The 18495-nt window shown below is 35.9% G+C and overlaps 1 protein-coding gene across 6 annotated transcripts in view; it reads right to left on the bottom strand.

Annotated features, from left to right (window-relative positions):
* The window catches only part of vari (MAGUK p55 subfamily member vari), a 241940-nt gene extending 223719 nt beyond the window's left edge, over positions 1–18221 (bottom strand). For 5 of the 6 annotated variants that reach the window (XM_070106559.1, XM_070106564.1, XM_070106562.1 and 2 more), the window contains exon 1: positions 18070–18221. The gene's annotated coding sequence lies outside the window, so the exon portion shown is untranslated. Of the gene's footprint in view, positions 1–3194; positions 3211–18069 lie in introns of those variants that run through there. The other variant, XM_070106560.1, reaches the window with a different exon arrangement.
* Positions 18222–18495: the final 274 nt, after the last annotated feature.

Genomic DNA, 18495 nt, shown 5'->3' with positions numbered 1-18495 from the left:
AAAGAGGCGACTAAAATCCATATACACTATGACTGTTATTAAGCTTTGCCATGAAATATCAGCATAGTTGTCAGAAATAGTGCTATAATACTCAGCTTGAACTGATATCATAGACATAAAATGAGATTCCTCTAATAAAAAGACATTTGAAGTTCAAGCGACAAATGTCACCAGTCATTGAGTTCGATGGGTGCTTTGGGGAGATTGTGGATGTGGTTTGAGCCTAAATGCAGGAAAAACTAAAACATTCAGTTCAGGTAGAGCTTGGAATAAGGTGGGACAGGAGATTTTGGTGAATTGCTGGACAAATATAATATTTTAAATTTTGTCAACCTGAAAGACGATGATAAATTTGACTTTCAGCCTAATGTTTTGAAAAACCAAATGAAAGCAGATGCTAAAAGCTTAGAAAAATAAGCAGCAAATATTCTCGAAGGATTAAATCCTGAAGTATGGTGTTAACTCAAAATAAAAAATTAACAATAAATTTTTATTAGGTTTTTTTTACAGAAAAAGAAATAAATAACTGGAATAAGGACAACTACCTAATTGAAGAGGAACCCATTAAAGAAAGCAATTCTGAAGATTATCAATCTTTGCGGGAACTTGAGCTCTTATGTTATTGACAAGGATTTCAAAACTAAACTATCAGTGCTGAAAACGTTAGAGAGGCTTATGGCATTAGAAGCAGAATTCTGAGTAATAAAATATTAAGGACTCAGATTTACTACAGCTAAGACAAGTCGGTGGGTACTCTTAATTCCAAATGAATTCCTTATAACCTTTCGGGCAGCCAAAGTGTCTATGTGTGAATTTAATAAATTAATTTGTTTTACATTTCATTTCTTTGGTACTAATTTTAGAATTTAAGTGAGATTTTGATGTAAAGTTACCGCTTTATTTAGGGATGCCGAGTCGGTCTTAACGCTGAGCAGTAACAAACACGACGCTCAGCGCTTTTATTTAGGAATGCCAGTAAGTAAGGAAAATACACAAGTACGCATGAGGTGTATTCTTTGCTGCAATAGCATAAGATTGCTCATGTGATTAGTACTTTGTGCTATATACACGATTTTTAGCTCCCCATCACATCTTCGGTGCATGCTTTCTACCAGTTTTTGACATCGTTTCTTGGGGATTCAGTTTCCTGCTTCTTCAAATCCGGCCTATACATCATCCACATTTTTTAACTTTTTCTTGCTATTTTTCTCTTAACATCATTCCATAAATTTTCTTTTGGATTCAGATGCGGCCTTTGCGTAGGTTAATATAATATCCTAATTGTATCTTTGTTGAATCAATGCCTTACTACCTTTGCGGTGTGCTTCGGATCAATGTCTTGCTTAATTGTCCAGTTTATGCGGATGAACTCAAATACAAATGTCTCTACTATATTTCTAGGTATACCCAAATATTGATACCAGTCTATTTTACCATTTATGCGAACAATTGGCCCCACGCCATACCATGAAATTGTGTCCCAGACCAATGCTTTTTTTGAATAGTCGAGTTTTGATATGGTGTTTTCGCAGGAGTGGTTTTTTCCTGCAAATTCCTCCAAGAAGTTGATCTTCGTTAAGTCGTATTCCAACAAGCTTTCTAGACACATCCACACCATATATTTCATTAACTTCGAACATAATTCCTCTGACTTAAAGCGATCGGGTTTGCTCTTCCGTACTATGATGTTGTCACCACTGATATCAGTTTTACGCGGTATGGCTTTTCTTGAAATCCTTTTGTTGCCACAAGATGGCTGTTTTTGTTGTATTAAGACCATTACATAAGGGTTTTCGACTGCTAAGCATTATTTCAGCAAATCGGCAGGAGCTTTTCCATTTTTGCTCATCTCGCATATAATCGCTGTCTTTTACTGCGAGTAATGTTTTCCCCGTTCCATATTTTAAAAAATATCGCCTAAATAATTATGGGTTCCTAAACTAAATTAAATACTCGCAAGAACTTAACACAAAATTCAAAGTAAACAATGTACTATTTATGTGTCCAATTCAAATCAACATCATACGCAATAAAAATCTTTGTGCTCAAAGTGGATAAAATTGGGTGAAAACTTGACCTAGCCAATATATAACTAACATCCTCTGTTTGACGTTTTCCACTTCATCTCAGTATATCAAATTTAGCCTCTCCGGTTGAGTTTAAATCACATACTTGTATATCACATTTGGAGATAACTACATATAACATTATAACAATATAACTAAATGAGTATATGATCTATAAAATATGTAACTTAATAAAATACCAAATTTGATTGTAATCCGTTCAGGATTTCGCCAAATAATGAATGTTGAATCCTTTTGCAAAATTTTTTAATATAAGGTTTTGCCAACACCTGAAGGAATTTAGCCGGCTTTGGTAACTGCAAGTTGCAAGAGTCCTTCCTAACTGGTTACATATGTAGTTCTGCTAAATAGTAGCGAATATTTTAGAATATGGGTAATTCCCTACTTGGTGTTCTATGTTAACGATTCAATCGAGCAACCAAACACATTCTATATGCACCTCTACCACTTTACCGTATACTGTTTTGTTGTAAAACCACAGCAACGTTTGTTACGAACAGAGAGTATACGCTACAAACTAAAAATTGAGTTAACGCAAAAACCGATCATAACTAGATAGATTAAATGGTTGAAGGCGGCATGATTTTATGCACATAACATGGAAGAGAGAACAAAGGTAAGTTAATTTTCAACAGAAAACCATATTTTCAATATAGTATAGTGGTCAAAAACTGGGTCATCGTTAAATTCAATAATTTAAAAAATCGTACATTTGAACAAGATTTTCTGTCCGAAGTGTAGTATTCACTATTGGCTCTACTGTAAAATATTACCAAAATATTAAACCATTATTTTTGGAGAATACATTTATCTTAGTTTTGTAAAAAAAATTTAAATTTCCAGTTTTGGTTCTTGAAACACTGAGCCCAAAAGATGCTGAATCCATAAAGCTGATGAGAACATCTCCAACTATGTCCGGATTTTTTATATACGAGGTGTATTTAGAAAATAACGGGAGTTTAAAAATTTTCATCTATATTCATTGATTACTTTGTTGATGGCAGCCGCTAAAGTTAGACATGTTTTTCTGAGCTTGATGATTTTCGTTTACAATTGGAATCTCCAAACTCGAGAAATTTTAAAATTATCGTTATTTTTTCAACTCACCTCGTATATATAATATGTAATCGAATTTCAACAAATTTCCTGAAATCATAACTTATTTGGAAGCGAAGGGTTTACCATTAACAAGGTCATTCCAAATAATGAATAGATATTAACATCAGTGATGTGGTGTGATATATATTGATATCCTTATATTTTACTACGGAATGACATAGTTGCACAAACACCGGTATACATAAATAAACTCAATCCAAACGTTGAAACTTTGGGTGAATGACCGAAGGAAAACGAATTAAATACTGTTGTTTGATTTTTTGTAGAGGCCGAAGACAGCTAGTTAAAAAAAAATTAAGAAAGACAAATAAATAAATACAAACGGAATTTTGCCATAAATGTAAACACACAAGCCGATCGAACTATGACCATAGATACTATGATCCGATATTTTATTATTTATGCACACATGATATTTTTAAACAACCTAAACATTAATTATGCTAATTATGTATTTAGACAACAATTACATTTTTTAATAAATTTCTTTGTTGAAATTGAAATGAAAATAATAGTTGTGGTTCAGGCTCACATACATAATTTACATAACCCCTTGAAAACATAAATTTCATTTTTAGAATAATAAGAGCCTACCTAGTTTTCATGTGTTTACTTATTCCTTTGCTTTTGCAAAACGAAACTACTATCACCATAGTCTTTTTAATATGTTTGTGTTCTTTTATTTTATAATATTAATCATAAAAATCTATAAACTGATAATTTACTTGTAAGCAATTAATAATTATTTGTATCGGAGAAGTTATGAGTAGTCATGCATTTAAAAAAATTATTTTATTCTTCCAAATTATTTCAATTTACAATAAATTTTTAATTTTTCACAAAAAATGTATACGCATATAACTCTAATAATAAATAAGTCAAATACGTTATAAAATTTGTAAATTTGTGGAGGCGCGCATTGTTTATAGAAAACGAACATGAAAATCTATTTCTACATATTTTTTGCTGAAGTGGTAGAGCCTTAAATTTTGCATAAAACGCTTTTAAAAATTCGAAACGAGGATGAAGTGTACAGTGGGTTGTTGTTAGTAAAGGTATGGACAAAATTCGTGTGAGTGATATGAATGTTATGAAGAGATTTAAATATCAAAATTCGCACAACTCTGCCAAATTTAAGGCGAAGGAAACTAATAAAAAATATTTATATAAGTAGGTTATCTTTTGCGACGCAGAGGGTAGTCCGAAATTGAATTGCTCTAACAATTTTGAAGTGGATGATTTGGAAGAATACATCCTTTTCAAATTGGGTAAGGTTCACATCCTTTGTTGTGTTTAAGTCTATCTTAATGTGCTATGAAGGAATGATATGGCAGATAATTATTTGAAGTAAGAACGCAAAAACACTAACAGTTATAAGTAGGGATTGCCTTTTATATTTCGGGATTTGGCACCCCTAGTGTTGTAGTCTGGCAACTCACAACTTTATTGTAAAGTTTGACATTTTTTGATGTTATACATACTCAGAACTTTTTGACATACGAGCGCTAATTGTGTTGTTTATAGTAACTTAAAATATTGTGACGAACAAGGTGCCAGAATAGAATCTACGATAAATTGCTAGAATTAACTAGACATCGATATTCGTAGTTGCTGGAATGTTCGAGTGGCGAAGTTTTGTTAACGATCTAATATATATGGGCTGTCGGATTGTGTAGCAGACACAGTTCTAATTAGAGTACTACCGTGTAAAGAGCAATTGAGATGTAAGAAATAAGTTAAAAATTCGGATAATGACTAGTAGCGTTAAGTTGTTAGACTAAGAAGAAAAGATAAGTGTATAGCCATTAAATTTCGTGACGGTCGTCCAAAATCAGTTCTTGCTCCGAAAACTATTGATGCTGTGCGCTAACTAATATTGCAAGATTGTCATATGACCTATTGTGAGATTGGCACAACTATAGGCCTCAGTGGGACCAGCATACATTCAATATTGCATGAACATTTGATTGTTCACGTTGGATCCCACACAATTTGTCAATCGCTCTAAAAAAAAGGAGAGAAATGTTAATGATGAATTGTGGGTTTACACGTATTACCCCGAAATTAAACAACAGTCGACTGTATGGGTTTTTCAAGACGAACCGAATCCAAGAAAAACTGGACATGTCACACCCATAATCAGAAATAACCACCACCAAAGACTGATCACTCTTCACCACGAAGATACGAGTTCTCACAGAACGACTGAAACTGCATTTTTTGACCACTCAAAGCATCGATTCTTTATATAATTAATACAACATATGTAAGAAAACAGATATGTATGTACACACACGGCTTCATGTGAAATCTCCGTTGAATCCGCACATCCAATGCCCAAGCATATGTTTTTTGCTTTCATATCAAAGAGCTGTACTGAATGTAGCCAAAAAGCTAATACTGTTATACATAGGCTGCTTTCGTAAAAAACTTTGTCATACTTCAGGTTTCAATTATGGAAATAACTTTTAAAATATCGATATATTCAATACATTACGCATTATTTACGCAAAGTTTACCCCGATACAATCATTGTTGCTGGATTTGCATAGTGGAAAGTGAAAGAATCATAAGGAATTTAAAATGGTGTTATATGGGAAATAGGCGTAATTGTAATTCGATCGCCCATTTTCGCACTATAGCATAGAAATATGAGAAGAATGTTATGGATCGCATTTGGTTGAAATCGGCTAAGCAGATCCCAAGATATGGGTTTTCACATAAAAGTGGGCGGTGCCATTCCCACTGCCTAATTTTGAACGCGATTCCAATGAAGTCATCTCATACCATCTCAGAGATTAAATTTTATGGCTCTGGAGTATTAAGTGCTTGATTTATCGCGTATTCGGTAGTTTTTAACAGTACCGATATATTTTCACACTGTCGATAGAGGTGCTAAGTTAAAGACGCTCGTTCTCAGTGAATTTAGCCGTTTGGGAGATATTCACATTGTTCGACGAATGGATTACAATCAAATTTTCAACAATTATACAATCTTTGGGTGGGTAACTTTATTTTTTTTTGCCCTGAGTAACGCTTGGCTAAATCCGCTTCAACAAACATTGATAGATCTAGCAGTGGTGTAAGACAAGAAATTTTTGCTCGATCTCTTCTGCTATTTTGTAAACTTTTCTGTATTTCCCTTCACGTTTTGGAGAATTCTTAATAACGCCAAGTATTTTCGAAGCGTTCCTTTTTCCCAGAGCCTGTAGTGCGGTGTTTACTGCGAAACTACTGCATTGCGTCTTCACTGAAAGTAGAGAGCAATTCTTCAGTTCTCCTTCGTTTAGTCCTCTCACTACAATGTTTAAATGATTAAGATGGCCGCTCCATTCGATATCCAACATTTGTCGAAAGGTCCGCTGAACCAATTCTCATTAATTTTTAGGATTACAGTTTCTTTTCTGTGAGCTTTAGACCATTTTCTTTGATAGATCTTTTTAAATATGCAAATCTTTGTTTCAAACTGGTTATATTATCAAGTGTGTCACCATAACAGGCCAAAAGGTAGTTTTCTAAATAATTTAGTTATTCATCCAAATTAGGAAAATTTTGCAGCTGAATTTTATCTATACGGATGGTTCCAAACTGGATAACTGAGTAGGCGGCGGTGTCTTCTCAGCTAAACTAGATACCAAAATCGCCTTCCGGTTACCAGACCACTGCAGTGTCTTCCAAGAGGAGGTCACCGCAATTAAAGAAAGCCGTCTTGTAGGGACAAGAAGTATGATCACAACAAGAAATATATTTATATATACAGACAGCCAGGCGGCTTTGAAATCTCTGATGTCTCATACGATTTCGTCGAAGACAGTGAAAGAATGCCATGATCTTCCAGTGGATCTGACATCCTATTTCACGTTAAACCTGCAATGGGTCCCAGCACACAGTGACATCCCCAGGAACTGTGTAGCAGATGAACTAGCCAGAACAGGCACCACCCGTCAACTAGATTTTGGTAAGAAGGACATATGTATGTCTCTGGTTACTTTTAGATCCTTAATCGACAAACATGTCATTAACATAGCCGAGTATCAGTGGAATCAGTCCCTGACTTGCTCAGCTAGCAGGCAAACGTGGCATGAATGGAATATGAGCCGCATATGCCGACTGTTAAAATTCAAACGGAATGATATAAGAACTCTAGTAGGAGTACTAACAGGCCAATGTCTAGGCAGACTTGCAAGTAGACTTGGTACGCCATATAACAACTATTGTAGAAGCTGTCAGGAAGTAGAAGAGGAGGAGACCATTAAACATTTTCTATGCGATTGCGCGGCACTATATAGGAAAAGAATCGCAGCCATCGGTCATGGATTTCTTGACGGCGTCTCGGAGGTTGCACGGATAAAACTTGTCTCATTGATGAAGTTCATCAGAAGTACGGGGTGGTTCAGAGTGGAGCCAATAGAGTGAGGAGACCACAGTCCCGGTGGTATCACAATGGGCCTCCTAAAGCCCTAGGTGGGTCGAAAAACAACCACGTTACCTACCTACCTACCTATCTTGCAATTTCTTGATTTATAGTTAATTTTCTTTTTTTTATACAATAACACTTCACTACATTGTTTCTACATATTTATTTTATATCAAGTATTTTCATATTTGCTTTAAATAAGCATTTTATTTTATACACAATTTTCGTTATATACATAATATGCGTTCGCACTGCAATAGGCCCATGTGAGGCAATACATATTGTTGTTGTAACGGTTATCTAATCTCCGCTTGGGTGGTAAGTTTCAGTTTGGTTATCGTCGAGGTCATCTAACGGGAGGCCCAGGAAAAGAGCTGTTCCGACGGGGCGAACCATACGAAAAAGGACCCGATTTTGTATAAGAGTTTAACCTGCCACAGTATCCGAAACTGCTTGGAGGAGCTCGTTACGCTCCTTTACTGGAAGCATACGGTCCTCGCTATATAGGTTTTCGATTGGAGACATCAACAGGCATCCTAGTCCGGACTGCATTTGTTCTAGAGCTTTTGTATCTGCGTTGCACTACATGGCGGCGACCATATTGGTGCAGCGTAATTTAAGACCGCCCGATTGCCTTGTAAGTTGCCAGCAACGCTTCTTTGTCTTTTCCCCAAGAGCTGCCGGCAAGCAATTTGAGGATTTTGAAATTTTTTGCATTCAAGTGTAACACCTAAAATTTTAGGGTTATTGACGGTCGGAATTTTAACGCCATCGACTTTAATGTTTAGATCCAGTCTGTACTTCTTCGTCCAGTTTGTAAATATGGTCACTGTGGATTTAGTGGGAGGGAGTGTTAGGCTAATGCAGCGAAGAAGCGAGAAAGGTCGCAAAGATAGCTGTTTACTTTCAAGCATATGCTATCGATTCTTCTCAGTTTGGTGTTTTGACCTCGAAACACTACGGAAGATTGCCGACCACTCAGGTAGTTCATAGTCCACCTCTTCAGCATTGGAGGAGCGTGGATTGTTCGATTCCCTCAAGTAGCGTTTTGTGGTTGACTGTGTCAAAAACTTTTGAAAGACCAATGCCACGAGGATCGTCCTCTCGAAGGGTGGCTTTTGGTTTAAGCCATGAACTAACTGGGCGTTTATGACGCCAAGTGCTGTGGTGGTGCTGTGCACTTTTCGGAACCCATGCTGATGGTCTACTAGACTCAGGTGGTGAGTGCATGTAGGGAGTAGCAAGGCCTCAAGTGCCTCCACTACAGGGGAAAGGAGAGTTATCGGACCTTGAGACCTTCCTTTTTCGTCGGGTTTCACAAGTTTGAAAAGTGGTCAGGTGACAAGTTGAGGACCTTGTTGAGATAGCTTACTTCCGTCGAGCCTAGGTGTTTTAGCATCAGCATGCTTGTTTCGTCAAGGCCAATGGATTTGGGCGATTTGGCCTTATTGATGACACTTTGAACCTCCTCATCGGTGAAAGTTGCGTGCGGTCTTTTGGCATTCCTCGGATTAGACAAGTCCAAATCTTACTCACACCGGTTGAGAGGTTGCGGGACTTCAAATGCTCTATCCATTTTGTACACTTGTGTTTGTTTACCATTTGCCGAATCTCCAAATTGAGATCACTTATTGGGGGATCACAGGGATCGGCATGGTGTAAGGTGTCGCGCCTGTTGGCTAAAACAGCTGCTTTGGCTAGGATATAAAAGCGGAGTTCCGCAATTCTTCCACTCAGTATGAAGCGAGCAGAAGCAGTATCGATCACCTTGCAAAATTGACGCGCGCCAACGATGACGTCCATAGGAATGGGTAGTAGAGTGAAAGTGCTCTCGGCAAATTCTATAAAGCCGATCCAGTTAGTTTTATTTAAGTTTACAAAGGTGCGGTTGTCCACAGTAATAAAGTCGGGAGGTTTCTGATGCGAGAGTTAGCATAGGTCGTTAGGTTATGCTATTGATCACACCACCGCTAGCGATGGTAATATCTGGCGAGCTATTACAAGTGCCCATAATTCTGGTGGGAGCTTCGTCATACATTGTGCAGAATGTCAACATCGATTAGACTATATTGGACGGTGTTGAGCAGTATGAAGGCTAGACCTCCACCATTATCTCGCTCGCGATCCTTACGTAAAACGTTAAAAGCTCAGAAGATCTAAGCGGCTGTTTAGCTTGGTTTCTTGGGCCGCAGCTATCGGTACGCCTTCCCGGCTCATAAATGCAACTCTTTCCTCGATCTTGCTCTGGTGTCTGCACTTCACTCACGCGTGGTGCGCACGGCGGAACACGACGGAAAGTGACACCAACCACTACAAGAGCTGCACTTGACTGATGCGACATTCCGACGTATGACGGTTTGACACACGGAACAGACTGTACGAGGAACTAGGAGTTGCTGAGTGGTTCCCGCACGAGCATTGGAGCGGGATGAAGGTGTGAGCTCCTTAGGGCAGTGGAGGTCCTGTCTTGGCCACTCGACTGGAGCGGCAGCGCAGTGCGCGAACATGGTGCAGGTTGCAAAGCCGTTGAGGCAGATGTCGCATTATTGCGTTGACAGCATGGGGCCACGTAACTTGTGGTCCACTACCTATGTGTCTTAAGGCCTGAACAGGTCTTAAGATGGCTCCATCCATTGCATGTATTGCACCTAACCGAGGTGGAGTTTGGATGGAGCCTTTTAGCGCAAACGCAGCAGTAGAATTCCTTGGACTCGATGCCAGCACGGGTCAGGAGGATACGGAGCAACCCTGCTGCTAGGCGTTGCTCCAATGACAAACTAAATTTAGAACTTACCGATCCAAACAGGGTTAGATCGCCGAAGTAACAGCCCTTGGCCGGATAAAACCCAAGTCAATTCCGGTATCGCAGAACCGGCTGTTGTGGGAATCGTCTTGGGCACTCGACTGGAGTGGTGGCGAAGTAGCCGAACATGGTGCAGATTGCACAGCCGTTTAGGCATGGGGCCACGTAACTCGCGGTCCACTCACTATGGGTTTTAAGGCCTAAGCAGATCTTAAGATGGCTCCATCCATTACATGTATTGCACGTAACCGAGGTGGAGCTTGGATGGAGCCTCTTCGCGCAAATACAGCAGAAGAATTCCTCGGGGCCCACATTGGACTCGATGCCAGCACGCTACAGGAGGATACGGAGCAACCCTGCTGCAAGGTGTTGCTCTAAGGACACCAAACTTGGACTATAACTTACCGATCCAAACAGGGTTAGATCGCCGAGATCCGAACTGCCCTTGGCCGGATAATATCCGAGTCAATTTGAGTAACGTAGAACCGGCTGTTGTGGGAATTGCAAATGTATACTTTGAATAAGCAAACATAAAAACGCATATGCAATACATATTCATTTTATATGTTTGTTAATTTGTTATGCCCTAATTCTTAGTAGAATCCATTGCAGCGTTATTATTCCAACGACAGCGTCAATTGAAATGGTTTGCCAGTTACTGACAAATAACTTTAAACTTAGCGTAGACAAATATTTTAAATCGAAAAAACATCTGTTGCCACCTCTGTCCCCATATGTTCTGTTTTGCGGAGTTTTCACTTTTTCTTCCTGGAAGGAACATCACGAAGTTGCTAAATTTATGATATTTAAATTTTCGCGAAAAGCTGATTGTAAGCAAGCGCACGTTCGGGGGGAGGTGAAAATATTTGCTTTTTATGAATGAACTTTGCTTGTGGAATGTGAACTTGAGTTCAAGAATGAACATTTTGTTGTATGATTTACTATAAGTTTTTGTCTACCATAATGACTTGTAATGCTGATTATGCTATTTGAGGTTATTGTTGTGTTTGTAGAACAATGTGTGCAGTTTTTTTTTTTTGGTGACATATTTACATGTGTAGGCATTTATATAAGTTTGTGTATACATCATTTGTTTGGGAATGTCATACTTACGGTACACAAGTCCTTATAGAGCAGTACGCGCACATACAATTTACTGATAGGTGATAATCAGGCATGTTCCAGAAACCGAATGAAATTAATGTGATTTTGTTTTTTTCGATAGATTTTAATTAAGATGTCCTGCAAACCGAATGATTTACTTTATTTCGAAGTATTTGCGGTTTGAAGCAAATGACATTTGCTTTCAACTGATATGTAAATTTTAATTTATTTTTTTTTCAAAAAATTAAAATTTTCTTGAAAGAACATGAGTGTTGCTGTGAGAGTATTGAAAATGAATGACTTCACGTTAAAAAGGATTAGAAATAAGCTTTTCAGGGTAATTCGAATTCGTTTAAAGTTACTTATGTTCTGTTTTAATCATTTTTGCATATTTCCTATTAAATGGAGTAGAATTGTCACCTGTTCAATATGTTTGTGCTTTGCTCTAAAGAGTAGCAAAATTACGCATGTAATATGATCAAATTTATCAAGCCGAGTAATAAAAGACAAGAGAGTGTTTAAGCGTCGAGATCTAAAATTGCTCAGCTACAGAAACAACTATTTCAACAGCTAAGATTTAAAATTACGCTATAACAAATATGCAAAAAAGCAATATAATCTGTTTAATTTTGAAAAGTGAGTTAGATAATAAAAATGTTCAGGAATGAGAATTAAAATCATGACATATGCCACAGAATGGTTCGTTGCGAACCGGGACATTCAATTTAAAACTTCAGACAGGAGAAAAGAACTGCAAGCTGTTCCATTCAGGATTTTTACTAAGGATACTATGCCAAGCATTTCCATACGGTTAGAAAGTGTAGATATATTTATAAGTTATAAACGACTAGAGTACGGAGCTAGACTTAATCTAGAATTCTATCGGAAGTGCCCTACGGTAAAAAGTAAAAATTGTTTTTAAACAACATCTAACTTGTCAGAATGGATTTGGTAACTAGGTTTACATACAACAGCGCCATATTCCATAATAAGTCTAAGGATCTCTACATTCTTTAGACCAACGTTTAAAAAAACTGAGAACACCTTTTGCTCAAGATGTACCTTTTGTATCAATAATATATATATGAAGACTAAAGTTGACCTTAGGATCCATAGTAGCTCTCAAATCACAAACAATCATCATCAAACAAAGTTAAAAACGTTCTCTAGTCTATAGTTTTTTATTTCATAAGGAGAGGGGTTCAATGAGAAACGGAAAAAGCACATCGTCTTACATGTTTTGAGATTCAATGGAAAATCATTTCTATCATACCAAGCAACTAAATTGTTTCAGTCTTTTTTATTTCATAAGGAGAGGGGTTCAATGAGAAACGGAAAAAGCACATCGTCTTACATGTTTTGAGATTCAATGGAAAATCATTTCTATCATACCAAGCAACTAAATTGTTTCAGTCTGTTTGCAACAGACACCTTTCATCAGTTGAAGTACACCAGTGGCCACGTAAACCTTATCCCTGAGCTTTTCAAATGAATTGGCATTTCAAATGAAATTGTAACGCTATTTTTCAATACAATTTTAAATTTTTAGTCTGAGGTAAGCAATTGGGTGGTTTGAAATTGAAATATAATATATTGACAAATTTTCTTCATATATTCGCGAGCACTTTTACAATAAAAAGAACGGTTAGAATAATGTGCGCTAAATATAGGCAGTTGACTCGTGACCAAAAAGTGGTTATTTTTACGTTGGAAAAAGAAGGAGTGTCGATTCGCGAGATAGCAAGAAAAGTGCGATGCAGCCATCCAACAGTAATAAATTTACTGAAGTCAAAAACCAGGACGATCATTTGGAGCGTTCGAGTGGGATTGGAAACAGGAGGAAGACGTCCAGGACAGATAATATTATTCATAGTTTGAAAGATCGCTTAATTTCCGAGGCCATCTTTCAGGATGACTCTGCACCATGCCATCGGGCAAAATCGGTAAGTTCGATATGGTTTTCGATTTTCAATACATTTGCATACTTTCTATTCAAAATAATGTTAACTGTCATTATGTTTTCTCTTCCAGGTGCAGAAATTGTTTGAAGACCTCGGAATACCACATATGACGTGGCCCGGAAATTCACCCGATTTAAATCCGATTGAGCATCGTTGACACACTGTGAAAAAGAAAGTGGATCAACATAAACCGCACTTTAAGGCAGAGCTAAAAAAAAATTCTTGAAAATGTGTGGGAACAGAAAATTTCGAACGAGGTTATTCAATGCCCGCCCGGATCTAAGTAGTTATAGCCGCCAAGGGTGGATCAACTCGTTATTAGAACTATTAGTACAATAGTTATAAATTAAACTTATTGAAAAAATATACAAGAATTATTAAAATATTGAAAAAAAACACAATGTATAATTAAACATATCGCATCCATTTCAAAGAAGGATTATCGTTTCAGTTTTCTTACTATGGAAAAGTATAAAAATAAGTGAAAAAAAAATTTCAAATAAAATATTATTCTCCATTTGCAAATTTTCAGCAAAATTGAATTAGTTAAGCGGCGAAATTTGAAGAATAATTGCAAAATGTGAAGTGGTAAATTTTACTTAGCCTCTGGTGTATATGATTTAAAAAACTTTGCGTCGTCGGCATATAATAAAATGTTTGAGTATTTTATTACAGAAGAGATATCGGTAATAAATAACGAGAACAGAATCGGGACAATAGACTAACCTGCGGAACAACTGAAGAGACATTAATTGAATCTGAAAAAGTATCATCAAATATATTTCGTTGTGTTTTATTATAAAGATAAAAAGATACCCATTGAAGAAATCTTGGTTGAAAGCCCAAAAGATCAAGTTTATGTACGACAGTCGAGAGATTTACTTTATCGAAAGCTTGGCTAAAAGTCGTATACTTATGTTTCCTAAAACCAAATGATACATAGTTTGCAAACTCAAGTACTTTTCACTTTTATATCCACTTTTTGCGTTGGCGGCCTTCGGCCGTGTTCAAAAAAAATAATACTGGTCGATCCAACACCGGGGTGTGTCAAGGTTTTTTTTGACAAGCACTGACCGCCAGAATAGACCCCGATATACCAAACACATGTCCTGCATGCAATGAGGACCCGCATGATACTCTACCTCTTTGCATGCCCAACAAACCCAACTCATCTAACACCCTTTTCCCTATAGTCCGACCCCATCGAAACAGCCCGTTTCTTAGGCCTCCCGTTAGATGACCTCGACGACAACCAAACTATCACTTACCATCCAAGCGGGGACTAGATAACCGTTACAACAACAACAACAAGGTTTTTTTTTTTGCGCACAACTTATTTTGGCGTTGGCTGCCTTCGGTCGCGCTTCAAAAAAATAACCCTGGTCGATCCAACACCGGGGTGTACCAAGAATTTTTCGCACAGAAATTCTTTTTGCGTTGGTTCCTGTATCTAGGGTATAATCTCTCTGTTTATTTAATTTTTCTTCGTTTGCATAATATTTGGCAACACTGGTGTTTTGACATTTACAACCTTTTGTGATTGTCAAAATTAATAAAATTGAAGAATGATTTAAATATTAAAATAAAGCTATTTTTGCAGCATATATAAAAAAAATGTCTTAAAACGATTTAGTGAAGTGTTAGTGGATATAAAAGTGAAAAATATAAGTGTATAATTCATTTTAAATCGCAAAAATACATACTTTTAAATAGTTGAAATTTTCAACTTTAAACGTAAATATCCCAAAAACTATGTTTTCCGCGGCTATATATATATATATATTCTTGATGTGGAGAATCCTCTATCCGCCCATACCCATACTAATGCCTACCTGACTAATGACTGTTTCCATACTGAAGTAAAAATACCGTGTTTAGGAGAAAATAAATATGCTTGTCAAAGGTAAGTAGATATATTTGGTACTATTTTTCAGGAAGCATGAGGATATCATATCTTGCCCGTAGGTAAAAGATGGTTTTAATATAGATATAGCCGCGGGAAACTTAGGTTTTCAGATATTCTCGTATAAAGTTGAAAAATTCCAATATTTTACGTATTTTCCGATTTACAATGAATTCTACTAATATTTTTCACTTTTATATCCACTAACACTTCACTAATTCGTTTGTACATATTCATTTTACATTATATAGTATAAATAATTTATTTCAATATTTAACTTATTATTAAATTCTATTAATTCACGCAATAACAAAAGGGTTGGATTTCAACAAATTATCAGTGTAACCTTATCGACATCTTGGGTCGGCTTTAGAATAACGTCCCAGGCTTTCGGGGATAAATGTGGTATGGGCGGATAGAAGAGATCCTCCAGATTAAGAATATATATAGATATAGCCGCATGAAACTTATAGTTTTCGAGATATTTACGTTTAAAGTTGAAAATTTCAACTATTTAAAGTATGTATTTTTGCGATTTAAAATGAATTATACACTTTTATATCCACTAACACTTGACTAATTCGTTTTTAGAAATTTTTTTATATTAGATGCTGCAAAAATAGCTTTATTTAAATCATTCTTCAATTTTATTAATTTTGATAATAGCAAAATGGTTGTGAATGTCAAAACATTAGTGTTGCCATACTAATATATTTTGTAAACGAAGAATAATAAAATAAACAGAGCGATTGTACCCTAGATACAGGAAACAACGCACCAAGAAGTTCTGCGCAAAAAATATTTTGATACACCCCGGTGTTGGACCGACCAGGGTTATTTTTTTTGAAGCACGTCCGACGGCCGCCAACGCAATATGAAGTTCTACAAGAAAAAAGTAATATTGTCATAGATGGTATAACATAATACTTAACATCAATGATTTGTAATAGTTTATTTCTCTAGGTTTAAGATTCCAGTATTTGGGGTATTATCTGTCTTAGTTTCTTTCAGTTCAATTACAAAAGATGTCGTTAAGGTAACACTAGTTATTTGACATTTAGCAACTCTTTTGTTTTTGTGAGAATTAATAGAATTTAACCATAATTTAAATATTGAATTAAACAATTTTTTTGCATCATATAATGTAAAATAAATGTGTACAAACGAATTAGTGAAGTGTTAGTGGATATAAGAGTGGAAAATATGTGTACCACTCATTTGAAATCGAAAAAATGCGTACTTTAAAGTCGAAATTTTGAACTTTAAACCCAAATATCTCGAAAACTATAAGTTTTCCGCGGCTATATCTATATTATTGATATAGAGGATCTCCTCTATCCGCCCATACCCATTTTATCCCCAAAAGCCTGGAAAGTTATACTAAAGTTTTCCCCGACATCTTTTATAAATGAACTGAAAGAAACAAAGAAAACTGATTATACCCTATATCCAAAACCCAAAAAAAAATATGGGTCGGCTTTAAAATAACGTCCCACGCTTTTGTGGATAAAATGGATATGGGCGGATAGAGGAGATCCTCCAGATCAAGAATATATACAGATATAGCCGCGGGAAACTTATAGTTTTCGAGATATTTACGTTTAAAGTTGAAAATTTCAACTATTTAAATTTCAACTATTTATTTTTGAAGAGCGGCCGAAGGCCGCCAACGCAAAAAGAAGTTCTACAAGAAAAAAGTAATATTGTCATAGAGGGTATAACATAATACTTAACATCAATGCTTTGTAATAGTTTATTTCTCTAGGTTTTGGATTTCTGTATTTGGGGTATTATCTGTTTTAATTTCTTTCAGCTGAATTACAAAAGATGTCGATAAGGTAACACTGGTTATTTGAAATTTTGCAACCCTTTTGCTATTGTCAGAAATAATAGTATTTAACAATAATTTAATTATTGAATTAAACTTTTTTTGCACTATATAATGTAAAATAAATGTGTACAAACGAATTATTGAAGTGTTAGTGGATATAAAAGTGGAAAATATAAGTGTATAACTCATTCGAAATGGGAAAAATGCGTACTTTAAATAGTCGAAATTTTGAACTTTAAACCCAAATATCTCGAAAACTATAAGTTTCCCGCTGCTATATCTATACATATTCTTGATCTGGAGGATCTCCTCTATCCGCCCATACCCATTTTATCCCCGAAAGCGTGGGACGTTATACTAAAGTTTTCCCAAAAATATTAGGAAATTATTCTAATAAAACGTAAATATCTCGAAAACTATAAGTTTTCCGCGGCTATATCTATATTCTTGATATAGAGGATCTCCTCTATCCGCCTATACCTGTTTTATTCCCTAAACTCTGGGACGGTATTCTAAAGTTTTCCCTAAATCGCAGCCAAAGTTGAACCACACCCAGATCAGTTCGGAATTATGGGTTAGATTGATTTTCGTTGAGAAACCACACCACAATTTTTAATAGGCGTTCTTCATTTTGCTTTGGCAATTATTGCTATTTATTGATGTTATTTAGCGTACGTGTGTACGTTTTGCTTGATTCTGTATATTTACTTTTGTGACTATATTTCGAATCAATTCTACACTAAACAGTTAACGAAATCAATGACTTTTATACATACATAATTAAACAATGTTAATATATCTATACATGTTTATGAATTATATATATATATAACACAAAATGTACCTATTGAACACTGTAGCGTCTGCTTGACAAAATTGTAATACAATTATTAAGTATTTGGCAACAATGATCCTCACTGAACTAAGAGTTGAAACTTAAAGCTTCAACACAATACATGGAACTTTGGATAGTTTTATTTTCATCTTACTATCGATAATTTATTTCACTATCGATGGTTTATGCCTTAACTAGACTTAAAGTACGTTTACATATGAAATTAATCTCGTTCTAAGCTGGTTCAACAATCTAAACGGTAACATGGACAAAGGAGATTATCAGCTATCAAATGTGTAATTATTGTCTTCTTGATGAGTTATTATTAGTTAAATATTAATAAACACGAGAGCTACCAGGTCCATTATTCATTAACGACGACACTAATGATAAGAACATCAGAAAATCAACAGCTCTATTTCTATGTAAGATTTA

The sequence above is a fragment of the Bactrocera oleae genome, chromosome 3 (assembly GCF_042242935.1).
Source record: "Bactrocera oleae isolate idBacOlea1 chromosome 3, idBacOlea1, whole genome shotgun sequence".
Lineage (NCBI taxonomy): Eukaryota > Metazoa > Arthropoda > Insecta > Diptera > Tephritidae > Bactrocera > Bactrocera oleae.
Note: the sequence above shows the minus strand (reverse complement) of the source record. Positions and strands in the feature narration are given on the sequence as shown.